Source organism: Oryctolagus cuniculus, chromosome 13, assembly GCF_051225735.1.
Source record: "Oryctolagus cuniculus isolate XC-2025 breed Fujian yellow rabbit chromosome 13, ASM5122573v1, whole genome shotgun sequence".
Classification (NCBI taxonomy): domain Eukaryota; kingdom Metazoa; phylum Chordata; class Mammalia; order Lagomorpha; family Leporidae; genus Oryctolagus; species Oryctolagus cuniculus.
The window spans coordinates 13,464,591-13,485,708 of NC_142879.1; positions in this window are offsets into that span (position 1 = coordinate 13,464,591).

The window sequence follows — 21,118 nt, forward strand, 5'->3', positions numbered from 1 at the left end:
CTGTGCAGGGCCTCCCTCTCCAGGGAGAGCCTGGGCCTTTCCTCCCCTGCTTTCTGGAAAGGAAGCAGAAAGCAGCCGAATTCCAGCCGAGGAAGGGGGTCTCCATCTGACCCCAGAGAGTGCCCGGGCACTGCTCGGGGCTCCTGGGACAGGAGCAGGAGTTGTCCTCAAGGAGCCCCCTTCCCGAATGCGCAGGGAGGGCGGGGGGTTGTCTGAGTGGGCGGGGCTCAGAGCTTGCACGATGACCGCCTGCTGCGTTAGCCCTGTCCTGCCTCCACTGCTGTCCCCGCACCACACACCACGCTGCAGGGAGGGTGCAGACCTGGGGCGGTGATGTCACATGGGCATCCCCTTCTCTCCTGCCGCCGGCCAGGTGGGGGCCCTAGCTCTCTGACGCTCAGCTTCCCTTACAGGTGCCTTTAGATACCCGAAGGTCTGCAGTCTAGGCTGGATGGCTCTTCCTTGTTCCCCCAAAAGCCTCTCCTATCTTTTCCATCTGCTCATCTCCAAATCACTTTTTATCTCCTATAACAATGCTTGGCCACCCAGCAGGTGAGAGGAAAAGCCAGCAAGCAGGACTCCAGACCCTCATTCCAACCCCAGTTTGTTTAAAAGTCTGTTTTCCGCAGTGGATTTCCCATGGACTTGTCTCAGGAAGGTCTCACCTGCGTCTAAAACAGAAGTAGGAAGTCTGACGTCACTGACGCTGAGGGCGCACGCCGTCCTGTAGTGCTCCCCCTAGAGGTTCTGAGATCCCAAAAGCAGATGAGCAGGGCGGGCTGCACTTCTGCAGCAGGTGGGAGCGCTGGGGCCTGTCCATCTGCCCGGGTAGCCCCCGGGGCCAAGAGAGAAGGCGTTGGTTTGGGCTCATCTGATCCCACTTGCCTCACTCTAGGATCTGATGTGGAGCCGTGGGAAGCGGGAGCTCGCTGGACGCCAGTGGAGCTTCCACTCCCCCGGCTCACCGGGATCGGGAGCAGAGGCATCGTGCAGGTACAGTCCACCCTCAGGTGCACAGCAGGAATCCTAGGAGGACGGAAACGTGTGTCCTCAGTCCTGTGCAGTCAGGGGCGCGCGTGGCCCGGCTCCTTGATTCTTCCTAGCAGAGGTGTTAAGCTGCTTGATCTTTCTCAGCCAAGGCATTGTTTGTGCATATAAATGCTGTTGATGTTTGTGTGTTGATTTTTATATCCTGCAACTTTACCAAATTCGCTAATGAGTTCCAGTAGCCTCTTAGTGGAGACTTTTGGTTTCCCTATATATATAGGATCATGTCATCTGCAAATAGGGACAGTTTGACTTCCTCCTTTCCAATTTGTATGCCTTTGATTTCTTTTTCTTGCCTAATGGCTCTGGTTAAAACTTTCAGAACTTTACTGAATAGTAATGTGAAAGTGGTCACCCAGCAAAGTTCTCATTTATAATATGAAGGTGAAATAAAGACTTTCCAACAGGAAAATATGACTATAATTATTATATACAGACCTGGTGCTAGAGCACCAGGCTATTTAAAACAAATGCTAATGGATCTAAAGGGACTTAGGCTCCAACACAATAATAATAGGGGACTCTAATACACCATTTTCATCAAAGGACAGATCAACTAGGAAAAAAATCAACAAAGAAACAATAGAGCTAACCTGCACTATCAAATGGCTCTAACTGATACCTACTGAGCATTTCATCTCACAGCTGCAGAAAACACATTGTTTTCATCAGTGCCTGGAGCTTTCTCTAAGATAGACCATATGCTATGCCATAAGACAAGTCTCAAAAATTGAAAAAACAATTGAAACTGTACCATGTATCTTTTCTGACCACAATGAAATCAAGTTGTAAATTAAGATCATAAGAAATTCTAGAAATATGCAAACATGTGGAGAGTGAACAATATGCTCCTGAATGAACAGCAGGTCCAGAAGAATTCCAAAGAAAAATAAAACAATTCCTAGAAATGAATGAAGGTGGCAATACAACATATCAAAACTTGTGAGATACAGCCAAAGCAGTGATAAGAGGAAAATTTACAGCAATTAGTTCCTACACCAAGAAACTGGAAAGACATCAAATAAGTGATCTAACCATGCATCTCATGGCCTAGAAAATAAAAGAACAAACTAAACCCAAATTAGTAGGAGGAAAGAAATAATAAAAATTAGAGAGGAAATAAACAAAATTGAAATTAAAAGTGATGCAACGATCAGTGAAATGAAGAACTGTTTTTTTGAAAAGATAAACAGAATTGATAAACCATTGCCTCAACTAACCAAAAATAATGGGAACTAGGGGAGAAACCAAAATAAATAAAATCAGAAATGAAAAAGCGTATGTTACAACAGATGCCACAGAAACAAGAGAATCATCAGGAATTACTACAAACAACAATATGCCAACAATTTGGAAAATTTAGAAGAAACAGATTTTTGGACACCTATAATTTACCAAAATTGAACCAAGAAGACAGAAAACCTAAATTGACCAATAACCAAGACAGAGTTTGAATCACTAATAAAGACTTTATCAACAAATAAAAAACCCAGGACAAGATGGATTGATTGCTGAATTCTACCAAGCTTTTAAAGAAGAACTAATCCATATTATTTCTTAATATACTTCAATTATGCATTCACCCTCTTAAGAAACATCTCTAAGGAAAGTTACCAATGACTTCCAGGTAGCTAAATCTAATATTCAATTATTAGGCACCTTGTCCAATTCTAAAGAATGTTTGACATATCTGACGTCATGTTGAATGATTTTTTGTAATATGTCGTTTTGAAATGACCCCTTGATGTTGTGTCTGGGAGTCCAGCCTTCTATAGTTTTTCTCCTATGACTCTATATGGCTGCCCTTCATCACCCAGATATCTAATAATGGAGGTCTCCAAAGCTGAGATCTTTTGACCTCCTGTCTTATTTATTTAACCATTTAAATTGTCTATGTGATCTCCTGTCCTCTGTGGTGTAAAACAGCATTTACATACTAACCAAAAGTTTTATCTTAGCCCTATCCCTTCTGCACCCCTGCATCCTCTCATATTGCCCATTCTACATCTTGACTTGATTGTATATATGTTTAATAGAATTGGGCATCTGCTATAAATCCCAAACTTGTTTCTTCTATGATCACTGTTGGAAACACCTCTCAGAGGAACAAATTTCAAAGAGACAGAATTGAGTACTTACTAGTAATCAATATTTCAAATACAGTGTAATAGTTAAGTTATAAGTTATTTTTATTGTTCTTCAGCTAAGACAAAGGAAATTAGAATCCTTTTTTAAATGAAGCTTAGAATAAACTACTAACCAATACACTGTGGTAATGACTGCCATTGTCCATTTTTACATACAATTTCCTTTGCTTCTTGAAGTAGAAAATTTTCTTTACAGAGAATAGCTACTTTTTCTCCATCCTGATAATTCACTGTGGTTGTCATATTCTGAGCGTGAGGTATCTGAGGTGGAGGTGGGCAGAGCCGTTTCTTCCTTTCTATGAAACATAGGAATTCAGTTAGTTGATTAATAAAGGTTAACAAAAAGTAGCTCAACAGGATAGTGTTTCAGTATAATGGAACATCCAACAATTCTCTCTCTCTCTGATTTAATAGCAAATTATAATAACAGTTTATGTTAATATATTTTGTGTACTTTATATATTTTATGTACGTTGTGTTAATATATTTTAAAGTTTACAGATGACTTTCATGTTACAATCATTGCTTTAAAATTTTTCAGGTAGGGAACAAGCATAACCATTAAGACATACTCACCCCTACTCAGAATACCTGGGTTTGATAATGTGCTCTGACTTCTGACACCAGCTTCCTGCTAATGGGAGGCATTGGTGATGGCTCATGTAATTGGGTCCCTGCCACACATATAAGAGACCTATATTGAGTTCCCGCTCCCAAATTCAACCCTTGCCCAGCCCTGGATAATGTGAGCATCTGGTGAATAAACCAAAATCCATTCTCTCTCTCTCTCTCTCTCTCTCTCTCTCTTAAGTAAAAATAAACAAATAAAATTTTGCAGGTTCTCACATGGTCTTATTTCTATTGCTTCTCTTGTATAATTTACAAATTAACCCACTTTTTTTCTATCTAATCTATATGATTCAAAAAGTTAATGAACATGTAAGCCAAACAAGCTAGAACCTAAAATTTAAAAAGACAACAGTAGAAAAAATAACAGTGAGAGGTCCAACTAAGACTTTCCTTAGCAACTCAACCCTAGATCTCAATAGAGGATTTTAGAGATGGACATATTCTTCTAAACCTAGGAACTGCAGGTAATGAACATAAACAGAATACCTCCGTTGGATGAAGAGTTAGTTTATTTTTTGTTGCTTGGCTTGTTCTTAGGGAATGTTCTAAGTCAGCTTGGATGTCATCACACCATCATCTGAGCCACAGTCCCTTCTCCTGACCTAGGTGTACCCCCTAGAGTGCTGTCTTCCATCCCATTTTTTTTCCAGAGCAGTGACTTCTGTCTACTGCAACATCCCTTCACAGTCATAACAAAGACAGTGACAGATATCATTTTCCCTTCTATACTATTTTTTATTTAAAATCAAGGTGGAAGGATGAATCTAATCTATTATATTCTAAAATATAATTTTTATATAATAATGGTTTAACAAATGATCTGCATTGAATCTAAAGTCAATATAGAATAAGTCAAAGTTTGCATAATATTTTTAAACAGGAATTTTGCATTGGATTTTTCTTTATTTTTTTTTCAGGGAAAAGAAATAGCATTTCATAGTACAAATTTTCTAAAGCAAAGCAATGTTTCTGTGCATAACTAGAGAAGTAACTGCACCCACTCAGCATATTCTAGGTTGCATATGTTTTGTGTTGCTTATTTGGTGGTTTAAGAAATACTGGAAATAAAGAATTATATTATATCATTATTCTAGTCAACTGTTAATTGGAGCAGGTTTTTATGGTCCATATTGGTAAAATAATGAGTGATGCAAAAGAAGATAAAGATGAGCCTGATGATGTTATTGTACATTTTACAATAGTGAAGCTTGACTCACATGCTGAAGATGAGCAGTGGAGAGCACACAGAAAGAGGATACCAGACACTGCACAGAGAGAGGGGGAAGGTAACTGTACTGTTCACGATTTCCTACTTAGATGTATTATTGCCTCTTTGGATATTTTCAGTATCACTCACTCATGTCTGTTGAGTTTTTTCAAATGCTTTTGCTTACATCCAATCATAAGGCTGAATACTTACTAGGTACCGTCAAGATTCCAGGAAGACCATTCTTTGCAGTCAGCAATCAGCTGCTGTCAGAAGTGCTGATGCAGGGGAATAGGCAGGCTGAAGTTTTGTGTAATCTCAAACATATAAATAATGATACTTTTATTAAAAGTCCAAACTGAGCAAGTTAGATGTGCAAATGTTGTATAAGTATCATTGCTTTTGTGTCTGAGGTAGAAGAAAATCATGATGGCCTCAGATGTCCAATGTACTTTCCTTACAGAATTAGACAGTCTTTAGAAATTTCAACCTCTTATAGAACAAGCCAGTTGAAACAATGCAAAAATAAGAACCTAGAAAGAAGTTCCAGTATTGATTTTGATCAAGAAACTTCTTGAGGCCATGCCTTACTTTTAAAAAGAAGGGTCATATATATTTTAATATTCATTTATATTTGTTTATACAAAACCAACCATGAACATAAGAATTTTCTTGTTTCCTTTGCCAGGTCATCCAATTTCAATTGTCCCAGGTTTAAAATGAGACACTAGACAACTTTTTAAAAGTTGCACAAGGGATTCTAAGACATCTTCTGTCAGCATGAAACTGCTATTGTAAGCACTGAAAAATAAAGAAAGAGCTTTGAAGGGCTAGCGGGGATGATCTGTTTAAAACAAGGCATCTGAATGTTGTGTCCATCGGGGAGAGAAGGGCAACTCCCACTCGACTGAAGTGGAGTGAAGGTGGGAAGCTCCTTGGCTGCCAGTTTCCCATGGCATTAGTGGAGCAGGGAAGAGTTCCCGGCCTCTGCTAAAAATCCAGAGTAACTGAAGTGACTTGTTTGATAACAACACCAAGACATGGCCTCACCAGTGATACCTGTCATTTTCAAGTTTCATTGGTTACGATTGCCCCTTCAACGAGGGCTACTGTAGTTTGCTTAAAAGGGCTGTACCCAATACAGCAGAGAGAGGTAACTCCAACAGGTTAATGAGCTCCCATTCCAGGGCTGGCTGAGTTGTGTCAGGTAAGTGTCCTATGTGAAGAAGGTATCTCAAGAAATGGTGCTGTCTCTAGCATCCAAAATGGTCCATGACATTTCCTTTTTCTTTATGTTTTTAATTTATTTATTTGAAAAATTGTCCTCATATGATTTTCCCCGTATTTCTATTTTTATCTATTTTTGGTTGTAGAAATGTTTATTTGCATCTGCTTACAGTTCTTGAATAGAGTCAACTTGGTTAGATAGGTCTGCTTACTAATCTTTAAAAAAATAGTTTCATGGTATAGATCAGTTGTAAGTAAAATGTTCTATTTCATCCACTTGTGTTGTAACTTTTGTTATTTCTCTTTTCATATCTGAATTTTACTTCCTATCTTTTTAGGATATATATTTAAACATATTTTCCGACCAAAAATGAATTTGAATTTAAAACTCTGAATTTTGGTTAGGTTGCATCTTATAGGTTTTAATATGTGTTCATTTAATTGTAATATTGTTCTTAATATTTTAAATATTATGATTTGGAAGTGAATTATTCTGCTATCCAAAATGAAGGTTATGGAGTAGATAACTTTGTATGAGTACTTTAAGTGTTATCTCTTTATAATTATAGAATATGACCTATAGGGCTTTCGTGTTTGAAATTTGTAAAGATTATTTTGTGAATTTGTTTTAAAAGCAAATTTATTGTTTTTATTTAATTTAAAGGCAGAGAAACACACACATGTAAGAATTGTGGATGAGAAAGATATCTTCCATCTACTGTTCCCTTGGCTGGGGCTGGACCAGAATGTAGCCAGTAGCCCAAAACTCAGACCAAGTCTTTCACATGCACGGTAGAAACACAAAAACTTGAGCTGTCACCTGCTGCCTCCCAGGGTTTGCATTAGCAAGAAACTGGAGTCAGGAGTGGGAGCTGGGAGTGGAAGCTAGGCAATGTGATACAGAATACAGCTTCCTCAAATGGTTTCTTGACTGCTAGGCCAAATGTCTTCCCCAAGCCAGAGGTTGTTTTGTTTTGTTTTTTGACAGGCAGAGTGGACAGTGAGAGAGAGAAAGAGAAAGGTCTTCCTTTTTCCATTGGTTCACCCCACAATGGCCGCTGCAGCTGGCACGCTGCGGAGGGCGCACTGCACTGATCTGAAGCCAGGAGCCAGGTGTTTCTCCTGGTCTCTCATGGGGTGCAGGGCCCAAGTACTTGGGCCATCCTCCACTGCACTCCCGGGCCACAGCAGAGAGCTGGCCTGGAAGAGGGGCAACCAGGACAGAATCCGGCGCCCCGACCGGGACTAGAACCCGGTGTGCCGGCGACGCAAGACGGAGGATTAACCTAGTGAGCTGCAGCGCCGGCCCACCTTCTGCTTCTAAACTGCCATCTGGCGGGGCAGGGGAGGCACCAGCGCAGGGGGAGCGTGGCCTCCGCTGGGGCACCTGCAAACATCCGGGAGAGCTTACCATGGGCCTGAGTCCTCGCCTGTTCCTCAAGGGATGGCAGAAGGGGGAGCTGGGGGTGCCCCGGCCCCTGGCTGGACTTGGATTTCGAGAACCAGGAGCTGGCGGGCCTTCGAAGCAGGCTCCCGGGCACTCCTCCTGGGGGCAACTGCTGCTTTCAAAGCCATCAGCCAAGGGTTGGGCGAGTGAGCATCCAGAAGCCTTGAGGGAGCCCCCGGGCCCTTGCAGCAGGACCCCAGAGCAGCTGCCCACAGGGACCAGAAGTCCCGCACTTCCGGGGCCTGGGGGCCGGCCCGCGCGTCCCCTTTGGCTCTCCGGTCTGCCTCTTACCCGTGCCCCATTGTTCCTCCGGTCTCTGAGACGATCCCAGCCTTTCTCAAATATTCTTACCTTGAAAGATGTGTATCCAGAGTGGGGGAGCCTGTGGCACTGACCGGCTCACAGGGGCCAAAAGGTCGACCCCGCAGCGCCCCCTTCTTGCCCTCGCCTTCCTCCTGCACATCCCCCCCCCCCCGCACGAGCCCCCCTGCCAGCAGTGGGTGCGGCTGCCACGGGGAGAGCCCGGTGCCTTCTCTCCCCAGCGCTGCCCTCCCCACCTGCCCCTCAGGAGCTGGGGGCTTTGCGAGGGGGTGTCTCAAGTGTTCCTCCCTGGGGCAGGTGGGGGCACGAGAGGGGGCCCCCGACTTCATTCCCGTCCCCTGTAATAAATGAAGCCCACTCCCCTCCCCCGAGAGCGATGGAAGTGGAGGGGGCTCGAGGGCGTGTGAATCCCGCTGGGGGAGGAGGTGACCTGAGCCTGCTCCAGCCCTTCCCAGACCCCTGCTCCCTCTCCCCACTCTCCTGTGCTGTCTGTCGAAGGCGGGACCAGCAAGGAAGCCACGCCCACTGCACCCCCCGCCCCTCCCCGCTGCAGAATCCATCCTAGTAGGGAAGAGAAAAAGCACACTTGGCTTTGGTTTTGTGCAGGTTCCGTGCTTCAGCGATTTTTCTCTGTCTTCAGTACCCACAGGGGGATAATAAACAGCTCACCCAAGGTGTAAGGTGTTCACATAAATATTTATTAAGTACATTGGAAGATTTAATTCTGAATTCTGTCAAGTCTTTTAGTACCTCAGATCATTCTAAAAAGCAAGCCAATAAGAAGCTCGGGGCTCCTCCTCGACCGTTTCTGCTCCTGAGACTCGTGCCTGACAGGTGACCCGGGAGGGAGAGCTCATGTCTAGGTTTTTAAAGTCAATGGTTTCTCTGTGTGTGCGTGTGTGTGTGCGTGTGCTAGTTTCCATAGGAGAGAAAATACAGAAATATTATGCAAAAAAATATAGTCTTATTTAGTTTAGAAATTGATATTTTTGAGTCAGCCATATGTCTTGTATTTGAAAGATTCACAATCCAGTGCCGTCACGGAACCCAGTGGAAGGAAGTACGCACCTAGCTCTTGACACGAGGGGTGACCTCATGTCTCCGCCGTTGGTTTCAGAGCCAGCGCACTGTATTTCCTTTCGCCAAACAGCCATCCTTGTACTTAGGGGGAAAAAAATCTGTCGGGTTCTAGACTTTTTTAATATAAATTTTGTTGATATGGAATGAAGTAAGTAAGTTTCAGTGTTTATGTGCATATGTTGTTTTTTTTTTTTTTTTTTTTTTTTTTTTTTTTTTTATGTAAGTTTTTTCTATTGAGTTTCAGTGATCCAATTGGCAGTGAGCAGATACGGCACAAGTTCCTAACGCTTCTCCCCAAAATGGCGCTTTGGGTTTGAAAGGGTCTGACGGGGAGGGGAGAAAGCGCCATCCTCGCATCCTCTCCCGTGAGCTTAGGGAACCCTGGCTGGCCGGGAGGAGCGCCGCGTGGCCCGCACAAGCCACAGGCTCCTGGCAGCCGGCCGTTAGAGCCCGGACCTTCTGCCCGAGGTGTGTTTCTCAGAGAATGGCAGGCGAAGTGCTCCCCAGGCCAGCACCACCTCCCAGTCCCTAGGATGCTCCGGTCTGGGGTCCGCTGCTTTTTATGGCTCTCTCACTTCCTGTTCCCCTGGGAGTTTTCCGCGAGTGAGTCTTTGTGCGCGCACCTGATTTGAGGCTCCTTCCCTCCCCTAGAAAGGTTTTGTGCTTTGTGCTGGGTCGGGGACAGCGGGCTCAGCCTCAGGGCAGCAGTGACTGGTCCTGGCCCAGGGCTGAGCCCTTCCCGTAGGGGTCCCCCATCTTTGAGGGGTCCAGGGAGGCTTCATTACTTGGCTTTCTTCCCCCAGAGTGTCAAGAGGGGAGAGTCTGCCCAGTTCAGTCTGAGTGATTCCCTCACTGCCCAAAACCCAGCGAGGCTGGGCACACTCGCACGCCCCCTCCTGGGACCATCCCCCTCGGCGCACTTCCTCACCTGTCCCATGTGGGGACCACACGGAGGCCATGGTGCTGAGGAACGCCCCAGAGTAGACCAGGCCCTCGGTTCCGCGTGGCTCCATGCCAGTCCTGTTGCCCTCCCACCCCTGCCGTCGGGCCTGCTGTTCCAGGAGGCGGAGGGAGATGAGCCCCCCGTGCCCAGTCGGCCCGGGGCTCCTGTCTTGTCCGTGTGTGTGTGTGTGTGTGTGTATGCCACGTGTGCATATGCCCTATGTCCATGCCAACCTGTGTGCGTGTGCTCTTGGAATGCACACACAGGTAGAAACTTGGAGTTCCACCTTGTCCTTTTTGTTAGCTAGTAGAACAAGCGCTGGTATTTTTGTACAAAAGAGAAAAACACAAGGTTGACTCTTGTGGCCTGCATGACACAAACAAAGGACGTGTGCCCAGTGTTTGCAGTTCAACTGCAGCTCAGCACCGGCCTGTATCGCATCTTGGTATCTTTAAGCTCTGTGGACAATATTTCGCATGTATTTATATGGTTCTTGGGGTGGGAGGGGGGTGCTATATATTGGCAGATGTGCCATTCAAGTGTGGTGTTCCACTGAGAAGGGAAGAAGAGCAAAGGAGTTTTCAAAGGGATTTTTTTTTTTTTGGAACAAATAATTCTTGCTGATGAGCAGAAACCAGTACTGCCATGCACTGAGAATAAAGGCCTGTGCCCACTTGTAACTGTGCTGTCCTCCCTGTGTCGCCGTCTCTGGGTACGGCCACCGCTCGTCGAAGTTGAGGAGGGAACTGCCCTAGCCACCCCATCAGAGCAGGTGCAGGCCTCGGCCTGTCGCTGGGCACGCACGGCCCTGGCTGCCACCCTCGTTGTTTTGTAGATCGGGCTCGGCTCTGCCCGCGTGGTTAGAAGCCATGTCTGGGAGCGGGGACGCCGGAGCTTCTGGAAAGGTAGGGGCGAGGCGGTCTGGGCAGGCCTGCCTCTCTTTGTCCGTCGCGCCCTGGCTCTAATGCAGCATGACGGGCCCAGGTGACAGCTGCCTCCTGGAAGGTCATCTGTGCTCCGCCTTCCTGTAGCTGTCACCCAGGCGCACAGTCAGGTCGCCGCTCTGCTTTGAAACATCAGAGACAGGAAAGGGCCGTGTCGGCCCCCTCCAGCTCTTTCAGGAAAGGACCCCCTGTGAGGCCTTGTCCCCGCTGGCACGGTGCCTGCTCCCCTTCTTCACACCAAGGGCTGGGATAGAAAATAAATAAATAAATAAATAAATAAATAAATAAATAAATAAAGCTACAGGCAAAAGTAAAAATTTTTGTGAAAACGAGCTGGGGTTTATTTGCTCCCAGGAGTTGCAAAATCATCACAGACAGAACTAAGGTCCTTTCTGCTGAAGCCCCGCCCTGTGTCTTCCGCTCTTAATGCCGCCTGTCTCCGTTGGGCCTCAGTCTGTGCCTCTCGGCTCTGCCAAACAGAGGCTCCCACGGCTCCCCGCCTCCTGACCCCAGCACGGGATGTGGAAGCCTCGGGAGTATCCCGGGAGCCAGCGCCCGGCGCAGCGGGTTAGACCTCCACCGCCTGCAACACCAGCACCCCAGACCAGAGTACCGGTTTGAGTCCCCGCTGCTCTGCTTCTGGTACAGCTTCCTGCCGATGTACCTGGGAAAGCAAATACCTGGGCCCTTGCCACCCACCTGGGAGACCCGGGTGGACTTCCTGGCTTCCGCCTGGCACAGCTCTGGCTGTTAGCAACCATTCAGGGAGTGAACCAGCAGATGGAAACTCTTTGTCACTCTGCCCTTCAAATAAATTTTTTTTTCCAAAAAAGTATTCTAGCAGAAACAACCATACCCCTAAGACTAGTTCAATGGACAGTCAAATCCACTCGTGGGGGCGGTCATTTGGCACAGGGGTTAAGACACTGCTCTAGGCACCCGCACCCAAGCCTGGATCTGCTTCCTTCCCTGGGAGGCAGGGGTGATGGCTCAGGAACCTGGGTCCCTGCCCACCATGTGGGAGACTCCGATGGAGCTCCAGGCTCCTAGCTGTTGCCTGGCCCAGCCCTGGTTGGTGCAGGTGTTTGGGGAGTGAACCAGCAGATGGAAGATCTCTGTCTTTCCCTCCCTTTCAAATAAAAACTTTTAAACAATTTGTGAATTACAAAAAAGAAGGCCAACTTGGCCCCTCGGCCAGTGGCCAGTCCTGTGTGTGAAGGAAGGAACATGCCCCCCCCCCCCCCCCCCGCTCACATGTAAATGAACGGGTGTGGCTCTGTGCTGATAAAATAAAAAAACAGGCAGTGGGCCGGATTTAGCCCACACACGATAATTTTTGCTGACTCTGGGATGGAATAAAAAGGCCCCAACATATTTTAATGAGCGTTCTAGGTGATAATAGTGTAGGATTACAATATTTGAAGAAGCAATGATCAAGCATCGGTTGAATATGATCATATTTATGAGATCTGATTTATCCCGATTGACAAGTAAAATTTCACTTGTTGATCTATCATCACTGATAGCTTTGGGATCCGCAAGGAGGGAAGGCCTACACTTCCGGGAATGGAGAGGCCTACTTCCGGGGAAGAAAGTCCTTGTCAAGGTCCCTGCGGGTGCCTAAAGGTCAACCAATGAGGATCAGACCCGCCTCAACCTTTAACCCTCACGCCCTGAATCTATAAAAGGAGCTCTCCCAATCTCTGATGCGTGACTTCCCTGGCCCCCGCTCTGTTGGGACCGGGGAACCTCACCTGGGAGCGGAACCCCAGTAAAAGCCTGTGAATTAATTGATTCGTCTGCCTGGGAAGATTTGTTGCGTGCCGGACACCTTACAATCATGAGACTGTAAAACACAAAAGATAAATAATTTTAAAGTAAACCCAAAAGGTAGGTTTCCTTCAGGGTAGCTAACTCATGGTTGCTTTTGCAACATTAACAATTAAAGACAAACAGTGAAATCATATCTTCAGAATGCTGAGAAACTGTGGGGCCCCATGGGCTGGCCAGCCGTGGGGCCTTCATGTCAAGGTCGGTCTGATAGCTGTTGCTGTGTTTTTATCACAAGGCTAGTTTTGGTAGGGCAATGCTTTCCAACGGTCCGGACTTTCCAGAGGAACTGAGCCTGTCTCGTAAACAAGATGGCACTGAGGACTATGCAGTGAGCCTGCCTGCTGAGTGACACCTCATCTGATTGGCCCAAGGACGCGTGCACACTGCATGAACAAACAGCGGATTGGAGTGTTCCGTGCATGGACTTGAGCCCACTTGCAATTGGCCGGATTTTGTATATAAGCTGTGTGCCCAGGAAGGAGGGGGCCTTTTTTCATCTCCTCTCTTCCTCCCTCCATTCTTTCTCTGTCGCTGTTATTTTCTTAATAAAAGTCTACTGAAGACCGATTAGCTGCGAGCAGCATTGTTCCTTTGCAGGCAAGTGTGGGGAGCAACTGGGAGTAACTCGGACTAGACTGAGTTACTGGAATTAAGACTTATTCTATGCATCTGCTCTCCCACAATATGGCACTGGGAGAGGAGGAAACAGCTTCTACACAGCTGCCTCCAGTTCAACCAATAAACTGTAGGACCTGCTCCTGATTGGAGGAGAGCAGCGTACTCGGCATGTGGGTAGCAGAGTTGGGATTGGTGGAAGAGGACTATAAAGGAGGAGAGAGACAACATGCACAGGGAACATCTACCTGAGGAACACCTGTGCAGCCCCCGAGAGAGCCGGCCGGCGGTGTGCTGCTCCCCCGCGGAAGTGGGGAAAGTGGCTAGGGGGAACCGCCCTTCCACGGAGGTGGAAGGGACGGTAGCCAACCCGGGAAGAACCAGCAGCAAACCCGGGGAGGGCCGAGCAGACAAAAGAACAGCGCAGGGTTTAGTGTCGTTCCTCCATAAAGAGGGGGAGCGACATAATGGTGCCGTGACTCGGATAGGAAGCCTAGGCAGGGTCTAGTGTCGTTCCTCCATGAAGACGGGGAGCGACAGGCAAGGAAGGTACAAGAAACATCACTGCTAAATACAAAATTCTACCATCAGGAAACACCTCTTCAAGAATGTAGGCCGAATAAAGCCGTCTGCAGGCAAACAAAAGCAGAGGTTTCTATCAAAAGAATCCGCACAGAAGAAACTTCTGAGAGAGAGAGAGTTCAAGAAGAATAAAAATAAAAGGAAGGGCACAGATTCAAGTAGGAATGGTGAGCGACTCAAACAGTAAGCGTAGAGCGAATCTGAGTGCTGAGAGTGGAGAAAATGCAAATGACAGTGTCTAATTTGTGTGGGGATAAATATGAAGCTGCAATTAAAATCTTTGGTAACTACAGTATCTACGTTGGAAGGCAGATAATCAGAGTTGAAGTATATTGAGATCGTTATTGTTTGGGAAGAGGTTAAAGATATTGATTATCTGGGTCGGCCGGTGCTGTGGCACAGCAGGGTAAGCTGTTAGGAAAAGGGAGCCCTTGTCTCCTCACACAGGGTACCAAAATGTTAGGAAAAGAGGTGCAGAACAGAGAGGAGGCAGTGTATGAATTTACAGCCAGACCAAATTTATTCAGAGAAAATAAATCCGTAGAGTGGGTGATCAGCTGCCTGCCCACTGATGGAGCACGTGGCAGAAGGCTCTGACCCCCGGGGGCCGGGCCTTTTTAAGGAGGGCTAGGGCTGGGGCTGGGGCTGGGGCTGGGGGTGGAGGGCAGCAGGTGGAGGGGAATTCCTGGAACTGGGTGGGGCCTTGGGAACCAGGGAAAGAATGCAGGGTGGGGTATGAAGGCAATAGGGTATGAGACCCAATTGAGATTCAAGGGCAAGGAATACATTCCACTGCTTATCTATGTTTTGGGCAATGAGCAAAAATGTCCTTGTTCCATCATAAGCCACCACCTGCAGCACCGTCATCCCATAAGGGCTCTGGCTGAGTCCTGGCTGCTCCACTTCTGATCCAGCTCCCTGCTAATGTGCCTGGGAAAGCAGCGGAAGGTGGCCCAAGTCCCTGAGCCCCTGTCACCCACGTGAGAGACCCAGAGGGAGCTCCTGACTCCTAGCTTCAGCCTGGCCCAGCCCCAGTCATGGCAGCCATGTGGGGACTAACCCAGTGGATGGAAGACTGATCTGTCCCTGACTTTCAAATAAATAAAGAAATAGATCTTTTCTAAAGAAAGAGATATTGATCATCAGGAGTCTTTAAGTTACATATACACGTTAAGATTTCTAGGCAGACACTAACAAACTAGCTACCATGTCATTTCCAAACTCACAGAAAGGGAGGAAAAAGAAAACACAAATGAATAGGAAATGGGGAACTTTAATAATAAACTTTAAGAATATGATAGAGGAAACAAGAATTGCTACCTTGTCACTTTGCATCAATAATCTTCATAATTTCATGTAAAATAGGTGAGAGAGGCAGACACAAAGCAGGCAGTAAAAACTGTAGGTTCTATTACTACTCTAACTGTACCTAAAACGAGACTGGAGTTTATACAGGCTACTCACACTCATTTGTTTATTTTTGAATATTTACTTATTTGAAAGGCAGAGTGACAGAGAAAAGAGAGTGATCCTCCACCCACTGGTTCAGTTCCCAGATGACTGCAACTACTGGAGCTGGGCCAGGCTGAAGCCAGGAGCCAGGAACGTTATGCAGGTTTCCCACACTGGGGCCATCTTCTGCTGTTTTCCAAGGGGCATTAGCAGGGAGTTGGATCAGAAGCCGAGCAACTAGGACTTGAACAGGTGCTCTAATATGGGATGCCAGCATTGCAAGTGGTGGTTTAACCTGCCACACCACACCGCCAGCCCTGCCATTCATATTTGTTGAAGAATAAATTGAATGGGTGAAAGTATTGATTCCAATATAAAGATGATCGGGCCGAGGTTCTGCTAAAGAAAAAAAAAGAGCGTGTCAGGACGCGGCTGAGGCTCACCTGCTGTATTTGGGGACTTTGTGGTTCTGAGCAGAATTCCACAGCACTTTTAAAAGTTTGTGGAAACTAGAATTAAAAGATTACAGTATTTTAGTGCCAAAAAAACCTGACTTGAAATCCATTCATTCAGGGGTCTTAAAGAAGAACATGAAAAGACATAGTATGAAAAAATTGCATGGATTTTTTAAAAAAATGTTGCACCAAAATAAACCTATCTTTCAGGGGGCAACACTATGGCACAGCGGGTTAAGCTGCTGCCTGCAATGCTGACATCGCATGTGGGTGCTGGTTCGAACCCCAGCCACATCACTTCTGATCCCTCTCCCTGCTAATGGCCTGGGAAGCAGCAGATGACCCAAGTGCTTGGGCCCCTGCACTCACGTGGGAGACCCAGAAGAGGCTCCTGGCTTTGGCCTGTTGTAGCCATTTGGGGAGTGAACCAGCAGATGAAGAGATCTCTCTCTGTAACTCTTCATAATAAACAAATTTAAAAAAAACTATCATTCCATTTTCCCATGACCTTTTGAAGTCCCCCTGTGTATTTTGCCCACTCAGCTTTCGCATCTGTAAAAATAAGGTGGATGACGACACAGAATAGTGCCCCTTAAATGCTGGGTGACCACAGGGGTAGGTGGTACTGTCAGGACACGGGCCCAGACACAGAGCTTGGACCGTATCCGGGTATCTGTAATGCAACTGCAGCCTCTGCCCTCTGCCGCGAACCTTCTGACCCGCGAGCCCATCCCTCACCTGGACTGAACCTGTGAAATGGGCTGATTGGGAGCATCCAGGAATAACAGGTATTCTAATGGGAGCTTGCTGGCTGGGGCATGTGGGTTAGTAAGTATCTCAGGATCTCGCAGAATCGGGGCTGTTATTGTCCCCCCTTTATCAGTGCCAGGGTTGAGGAGCAGAGGCGCTGTCTTCCCCAGTGCCACACAGGTGTGCCATATATGGTGACTGGTCCCTGGGCAAGGGCACCTCAAAGGCAGTGCTATGGGGAAAGGGTGGCCTGTGCCCAGTTAGGGTTTGGATTCTGGCTCTGCTTCCCACTGTGCGGCTGTAGAGGAGACACACAACCAGCTTTGCCTTCTGTTAAATGGGAGTGGTCTGACTCATTTCCTCAAGGTTGTTGGGAAGGTCAAGTGGAATCACAGGTGAGGGGCTCGAAAAACCTGCAGAATGCATCCTGGATCTGGCGCTCGGAAGGCCTCAGCTGTCCCTGCTCCGGCCAGGCGCCTGTGCGCTCTGTGCGGACGACGCGGCAACCGTGGGAGAGTGGGCAGATGAAAGCTGACCTCCTGCACCCGCTCCCTGTCTGCCCTCTGCCCACTCCCTGCCACCCGGGCTCACTACACTGTGTTCAGAAAGCCCAGCCTGCCTCCCTTCCCCCGCCCGCTGCGCCTGGCCGGGTCACCTGTTGAGCTGTTTGCTGTGGACTTGCAGCCCTGACCTCACCTCCATGCTGCTGGCCACTGCTCCGTGACCACGACGGGCTGAGCCCCTTTCCTCCCCCACCCCGTCGTCCCTGCCTGTCGCAGTACTGCACATCCAGTTGCTCTCCTTCCTCCTCCTCTTATTGTGATGAAGTCTACCAGGAATGAACTTGACCCCAAGAATGAACTTGACCCCATCAGGCATGTTAAGTACATTCACTGTTGTGCATCGTCTTCCCAAACAGAGACTCTGTGCCCATTAAACGGCAGCCCCCGTTTCCCCCTCCTGCCAGCCCTGTACCCTCTGAGTTACCCTATCCCAGGTCATTCATATACATGGGATTAATGGTGTTTGTCCTTTTGTGTCCAGCACATTTCATGTTTTCAAAGGCCATCCGTGTCGTAGCAGATGCCAGAATTTCCTTTGTCTGTTCATCTGCCCGTGGAGCTCTCTTTTCTCCTATTCACTCACTCATTCACTTTATTTGAAAGCAGAGAGAGAGAGAGAAATAGACCTAACATCTGCTAGTTCACTCCCCAAATACGCCCAACTGCCTAGGCTGGGCCAGGCCCAAGTCAGGAGCCAGGAACTCCCATCTGGGTCTCCCCTGTGGGTAGCAGGGACCCCACTACTTGGGCTATCACCTGCTGCCTGCCAGGGTGCATGACAGCAAGGAGCTGGGTTGGAAGCGGAGGTGGGACTTGTCCCAGGCATCCTGAGGTGGGATGTGGATATCCCAGTCAGCGGCTCACCCCGCTAACCACGATGCTTGCCCAGCTCTCCTCTCTTGAATCAAACTTCCAGGGTGGGCGTTTGGCCCAGCAATTAGACACCACTTGGAACACCTGTGTCCCATATCAGAGTGGCTGTGTCCAGCTCCACTTCCTGCTGATGCACCCCCTGGGAGGTAGCAGGGGACGGCTCACTGAGCCCCTGCTGCCTAGGTGGGAGGTATGGACCAGGCTTCGGCCTGGCCCAGCATTGGGGGAACTGAGGGCATTTGGGGAATGAACCAGCAGATGGAAGTTTCTCTCTCTCTCTCTCTCTCTCCCTTCCTCTCTCCCTCTCCCTCCCTTTCAGAATAAATAAAGGAATAGACTTGATCAGATGTGTTTGGGCATTATCATAATGTGCAGTAATAGGGAGAGAAGCGCCTCCTTGCCTGAGGCAGGTGCTGAAAAGATCACTGGTGGGGGCGGCGTGGCTTGCAGGGCATGTGGGGTGGGGGGATGTAGGCGCCTGTGCTGTTTGTGAAGCCGCCTGAGGCTGCCTCTGCTCCCGGGGCTCCTCCCTCACAGAGGTCTCCTGTGCTGGGCAAAGGTGGCCACTGGGACCTCAGCCTTGCCTCCGCCTGCCTTCCCCCTGGATCCCCTGCTCTCCGCGCTGTAGGCTCTGGAGACAGAGAGCAGCCGCCTTCCCTGTGTTTATACTTTGGGGGCTTTGTTTGTTTTGGTTTCTGTATTGTTGCCCTGGCTTGGATGCACTTCAGTGCTTCTGTAGGCACTGGGCTATAACCTAAGGCCTTCTTCACGCGGGTGTGTCCACCTTCTTTAATTAGACTGGGGTGTCCACAGGCAGAGTGGACAGTGAGAGAGAGAGACAGAGAGAGAAAGGTCTTCCTTTTTGCCGTTGGTTCACCCTCCAATGGCCGCCGCTGCAGCCGGCGCACCGCGCTGATCCTGGCAGGAGCCAGGAGCCAGGTGCTTTTCCTGGTCTCCCATGGGGTGCAGGGCCCAAGCACCTGGGCCATCCTCCACTGCACTCCCTGGCCATAGCAGAGAGCTGGCCTGGAAGAGGGGCAACCGGGACAGAATCCGGCGCCCCAACCGGGACTCGAACCCGGTGTGCCGGCGCCGCAAGGTGGAGGATTAGCCTATTGAGCCACGGCGCCGGCTCTCGCCCTCCCCTTCTGTTTGGTCTCCTTTGTTCCTCTCCTTCTCTGCCCCTCAGTCCACCAGGAGCTGCACCGCAGCCACCTCTGTCTACACCACAATCTGTACCTCCAAGGCGTCCCGGCGGAAGACGATGACACACACACTCAGCCTGTCTCATCGTCGCCGCTGGGAGGAAGTAGGAGAAGCCGTAGGAATCCTCTGAGCTCATCGGGACAGGAATTCCCCCGTAGCAGTGGCCTGGGTGGGCCTGCAGGGATCTGCTTCACACAGGCTGCTCCTTTGTTCTCTCAGTGCCGCTTAACTCTGCCTGCTTGTGGGACCTCGGTGCAGGGAGCCTGTCTCAGCTTCGCCTGACTCCTCCTGTGGTGGCAGGGCCTTCGCCGAGTGAGTCATTCCACCTTTATGTGTTATAAAATCTCTCGAAGGAATGATAGCGTCAGAGCTCTCACAGGGGTGTCACGAAGATCAAACAGCAGAGCCCCGGAAACTGTGAGTTCTTAACACAGCCTCCGCCTCCTTTCATGAACTCTGCCTTCTGCTTGGTCTTGCTGACGGCGGCTTAACCGGGGGCCTCAGGCAGACGGATTCCCCAGATCCTTGGAAGTCTGTGAATGGCAAATGCCCGGCTAAAGCTCAGAGAGAGAGAGAGAGATCTTCCATCTGCTGGCTCACTCCTTAGGTGGCTGCAACAGCCAGCACTGAGCCAGGCCAAAACCTGGAGCTTCACCTGGATTTCACACTTCGTTGGCCTGGGCTCAGGCACTTGGGCCATCTTCCACTGCTTTTCCCGGGCTGGGGAGCTGGAGCAGAAGTGGAGCAGCCGGGACGAGATCCAGCACCCGTTTGGGATGTGGGCATTGTAGGTGGTGGCTTTACCTGCTGCGCCATGACCCTGGCCCCCAATCTGCATGCTCAGGAAGATGGATTGGGAAGGACTTGGGGAGACCTTGTGAGGTGCAGGAGCTTGGCCAGCAATGGGCAGCCCTGGCCCCGTGGGCAGAGCTCAGGTGGGCCCGGGCTGGGGGCTCATGGCGACGCGGATTTGGCATACTCAGCCCTGCTTCCCCGGCACCCCTGGCCACACTGGGTGGGCTTCCGGTTTTCTTCCTTAGCTATTTCTTAGGCCTTAGTGACTGAGGCAGCTGTGCCAAGCTGACAGCCAAGTGCGACTGCGAGCCCATAGGCACCTTTTCCTGGGTTATGGAAGGATGAACATAGCCCAGGGCTGCCACGCTCATCCAGCAAAATGTAGAGAGGATTTTGTCTCCCAGCCACCTCCTTATAGGCCGCATTCCCCGCCGCGTGCGCGCGCACACACACACACACACACACAACGGTATAGCAACTCTGGAAAAACCTAAGGAAGCTCCCGTTGGCTCAGGGTACAGGGCTGAGCCCACTGCAGGGTGCGAGTGAGTGGCCTCCTGCAGCAGCTGAGGTCGCTGGGCAGCTGGGCTGCAGGGTTCTTTCCAGAGCCATTGAACACACGCAGGTGAGCGAGTCAGGGAGGTCTCTGGCCCTCTGCTCACGCCGTATTCAGATTTCCTGCGTGCTTTGCTTCTGCTCTGTCCTGCCTGTCTGGACTGCACAGCGTCTCTGTGCGGTGCCCAGCACAGTGTGTGACTGACACGTACTTAAGTATAAGTTCAGGGCAGTTGTATTAGACTTTGCTCAAAGCCCCCTACAAGGCTGATTCTTGGGCTTTGATGAGTTGTTTGATATAATCAGTAGGAAAAGCAGGGGACCTGCTTCCTAAAAAGGCCAGGAACTTAATAGCTAGTGTGTTCATTAGTGACAAAGCTCTGATGCGTTAGGTTTGACTGCCTCCTAGCCTGTGGCCGTCCAAGGCTGACCCCGCTCTGCCCTGA